This window comes from Dermacentor silvarum, chromosome 4 (genome assembly GCF_013339745.2).
Source record: "Dermacentor silvarum isolate Dsil-2018 chromosome 4, BIME_Dsil_1.4, whole genome shotgun sequence".
Taxonomy (NCBI): Eukaryota; Metazoa; Arthropoda; class Arachnida; order Ixodida; family Ixodidae; genus Dermacentor; species Dermacentor silvarum.
In genome coordinates this window covers 8,513,371-8,517,748 of record NC_051157.2, presented here as the reverse complement: position 1 = coordinate 8,517,748, position 4,378 = coordinate 8,513,371, and the positions used below count along the sequence as shown (strand labels likewise).

Sequence of the window (4,378 nt, the reverse complement as noted above, 5' to 3'; positions counted from 1 at the left end):
GTGAGCCGACGCGCTACGTGTGCGTCAGGCGCGTATAAGCCAGCGCCACGTAAATGCGCAAGCTCTGTCCTCTATCAGCCGCAAGGTCACACATGCATATCATAGGGTAACAGCAGTAAGCGAGAGGCGGTGATTATCGTGTTCGCGTTCTGTCACAGCAGACTTAGCGATGAAACATCGGTCTCCTCGTTAAACGCTGCGGCTCCGAGCGCTCAGCCCTGGGCTGCGCGTGTGGGGTCGGTTTGCTGCTCCCGTGCACAAAGGAAAGGCTGAGACGCTAGCCATACACATGACCACTTTCCTACGCGACGCAGAGATAAGATTAAATACGCGAGGGAAGAAAAGCAAGTGCGCAGGCCGAAATGTCACTGAATGATCAGCGCAACCTTTCAAATGCAACAGTTTTTACGTTGCCTTGTGCGCCAGCTACATACGTAGCGATGGTCCAAGAACTTTTGCCACTGGAAGCTGTCTTGAAATAATCCTATTTACCCCGGTTCGAAGGCGCTCGACGTTTTAGCGACTGAGGCAGAGAAGGTGTTTTTCGCAGCCGCGAGGATCGAAAATTAGTGCGTTTATGATGACAGCCGAGCAATTATCCACAATATCCGCAAATTTCACCCAGCGGCAGACATGGCACCGCGATGTCGCATTGCAGAGGGTTAGTGGAGGTTGCTGTCGCAGCTTTTACGATTTAGAATAGGAACCATACTTGTTTTCCATAAGTTGTCATTACACGTTGTTACAAACAGAAAGAGGTCCCAGTGTCACTCAATTTGAATCAAACTGGATTGGATTAAAAGCAGTAGTAACAGAACAATGAGGTGTACTTATAGAAGTACAAATACATATATAAATATGTAATGTTGATATAATCTCGACCGGGTGAGGTGGGTCGTCACCGCAGGAATCAGGAAACGACGATGAAGGCGGGCATCGTGATGATGAAAAATAGAAAAGATTGTATTCACTTCATTGGTACATGGTTTTGACTCTATCCGAGTCTCGAGCGGTTCTGATTAACACGGGGGCCAGGACGGCCTTAAATCCCCTCGTGGTGGCCGGCGTTTCCTTCGTGGAAGTCCTCTCTCCGGTGGTCAAGTTGACGACCTCCTCGCCCTCGGGTCCTCCTTCTTGGTAGCTCGGCGTTTTCGTCTACTCCGTAGAGGTGAGAGCTCTCTCGGGGCTGAAGGGGATTATCTCGTCACGGGAAAAGTGCTGGGGCTTGCTTCCCACATTGGAGAGATACAGATTCCAGGCATAACCTGGCGATGACTCCTTCGGGGAACTTGTGGAAGTGTCAGACCTCTGTCGGGCGGTCAAGTTGGCGACCTCCTCTCCCTCGGGTCTTCCTTCTTGGTAGCTCGCTGTTTTCGTCTGCTCCGTAGAGGTCAGACGCTCTCTCGGGGATGAAAGAGGATTATCTCGTCACGGGAAAGGCGCTCGAGCTTGATTCCCACATTTCACAGGTGCAGTTCCAAGCCGATCATAACAGCCCGTCCACCGCCACAGGAGGTCTCGAAGGGGTTGCAGCATCCAAGCACCTCGAAGAGACCATAGACCCCGTGCCTCTGCTTTGTTTCGCCGTTCGTTCCAAGGCAGGCCAGGTGACACCCTCTGGAAATAGACCACGCCAAGCCCAAGGCACAACAAACAGAGAGCACCCAACTAACCATGAGAACTGCCAGGTTCACACATTCTTCACGCAGAACCTTATCAGAATTAAACCTGCAGCCCTCGTCCGAGCTTCCCGAAAATTAACAAAAGGAAAAAACCAGACTTAAGTGCATTTTTCAATTAACCTAATACCTAACGTTTTTGTTTCTCCTGCCCGGGAAAGCCACATTTATTGGGAGACCGAGAGTGCATTGAAAATGATCAGACGGATAAATGCTGCGCAGTGAGTTAGTTACTCGTTGGGTCAATAGTATCTGCAGGAACCAGCGCTTCAAGGCAAAATGTACTGCTCTGCGCTGACCGCCTGAACTCCTAATTAAGCTGATTCATAAAGGGGCATTTAAAGCCAGAAAACAAGCCATACTCTATCTGCAATGGTAGCCGATAAACGCACCTACCCTGTAAGCATTGAATTACCCAAAATGGTTTGTTTCTACAAACCTCCATATCAATGCCTATCTACAAAACAGCGCGTTCACGAGCCACCACCGTCGCAAAACCTGCTTCGCAGTTTTATTCGCGTAACTGGCGCGCATAACAATCATCACAACGAATCACCGAGATTAACGCGGAACCTTTGAAATTAAAAGAAATAAGGTCTTAATAACTAACAAATGAAAAAAAAATGCAACGTGCTCTATTTACAAATTTACAAACGGGAACCTTATGGAGGCGCCCAATTCGACAATTACTACCTCCTAAAGCACACTCGACTAGGTCGCAATCTGAAAGTCATTGGGCCTCGCCATGGGCAATAAAGGGTGCCAGACACACACTGCCCCCTCCCGTCACCTGTCAATTCGTGTGGCCGCAGCTTTCTTTTGCGTCTCAGGGAGGGAGGCCGTAAACGCGAGGAGAATCGCCTTTCTTCCTTTGCTCTCCCTCTCACGGCGCATTCCCCCTCATTGACTGTTTGACTGGCCAGATCCCGCTGCACGTCTAGTTCTTTTAGCCTTATTTCGTGAGCTCTCTGTTCCTCGCGTTCCTTTCTTTCTGCAGCTTCCTTTTGATCAGCTCTCTGCCTTTCTTCTGCAGCACTTCGTTCAGCTTTCTCAGACCTTTGCCTTTCCCTCTCTTCTGCAGCGTTTTGATCAGCTTTCTCAGCTCGTTTCTCTATCTATTCCCATGCTTCTGAAATTTCGTCCTCAAGAGCCCCGCACTTCTCAATCGCGTCAATAAGCTGCGGCTTTCTCTGACTTTTCCCGACCTCAATTCCCAGCTCTTCACAAATTAACAACAACTCTGGCTTTCTCCGTTTGCTCAAATCCATGGTCAATCCCAAACGAGGACTTTCTTACTCTGCTGTGACGTGAGGAAGCTTTCAACAGGAGCCTGCACGTACAGAAACTAATTTACCGTTTTAGAAAACACACAAGCTAAAACCTGGCAAATTCTCAAAGAAAGTCAAGCGCTCACCATTCTGCTGAAGCCAGGACGAAGGGTGGAGTATCCCATTGCTGCCAACCAGCTGATATAATCTCGACCGGGTGAGGTGGGTCGTCACCGCAGGAATCAGGAAACGACGATGAAGGCGGGCATCGTGATGATGAAAAATAGAAAAGATTGTATTCACTTCATTGGTACATGGTTTTGACTCTATCCGAGTCTCGAGCGGTTCTGATTAACACGGGGGCCAGGACGGCCTTAAATCCCCTCGTGGTGGCCGGCGTTTCCTTCGTGGAAGTCCTCTCTCCGGTGGTCAAGTTGACGACCTCCTCGCCCTCGGGTCCTCCTCCTTGGTAGCTCGCCGTATTCGTCTACTCCGTAGAGGTGAGAGCTCTCTCGGGGCTGAAGGGGATTATCTCGTCACGGGAAAAGTGCTGGGGCTTGCTTCCCACATTGGAGAGATACAGATTCCAGGCATAACCTGGCGATGACTCCTTCGGGGAACTTGTGGAAGTGTCAGACCTCTGTCGGGCGGTCAAGTTGGCGACCTCCTCTCCCTCGGGTCTTCCTTCTTGGTAGCTCGCTGTTTTCGTCTGCTCCGTAGAGGTCAGACGCTCTCTCGGGGATGAAAGAGGATTATCTCGTCACGGGAAAGGCGCTCGAGCTTGATTCCCACATTTCACAGGTGCAGTTCCAAGCCGATCATAACAATGTACACATGGCAAATCAGTTCTGCGACAGACCGCAAGGTACAGGAAAGTTCACGACAGGAAAAAACACCCATAAGTAGCACGAAGCTACAAAGGAAACACAACGGGTTGCTCAGAAATCGCAGTTGAAGGAACATTTGTCCTGCAGCCCGGGATTTGAACCCGGAGCCCTTCCGGGCCGGTCGCTCGACCATCTGAGCTAACCAGGAGGTTCCACCCGCTGTGGTTGCTCAGTGGCTATGGTGTTGGGCTGCTGAGCACGAGGTCGCGGGATCGAATCCCGGCCACGGCGGCCGCATTTCGATGGGGGCGAAATGCGAAAACACCCGTGTATTTAGCTTTAGGTGCACGTTAAAGAACCCCAGGTGGTCTAAATTTCCGGAGTCCCCCACTACGGCGTGCCTCATAATCAGATCCTGGTTTTGGCACGTAAAACCCCATAATTAATTAACCAGGAGGTTCCACTAAAGACACCACGGGAGCGACGGTTATGCTGCTGAACTGATTGCCTTGATGGATGGCGACATGTTTCGTAAGAGCGGCTTCAGACCTCTACGCCACGAAATATGCCAGATGACAATTAGTGATCGGCGGACTATGAATAA

The 4,378-nt window shown here is 50.3% G+C and overlaps 1 protein-coding gene across 4 annotated transcripts in view; it reads left to right on the top strand.

Annotated features, from left to right (window-relative positions):
* LOC119449403 (titin) overlaps window positions 1-4,378 on the top strand; it is an 86,578-nt gene that overhangs the window by 24,609 nt on the left and 57,591 nt on the right. The gene's annotated exons all lie outside the window — the stretch shown is intronic.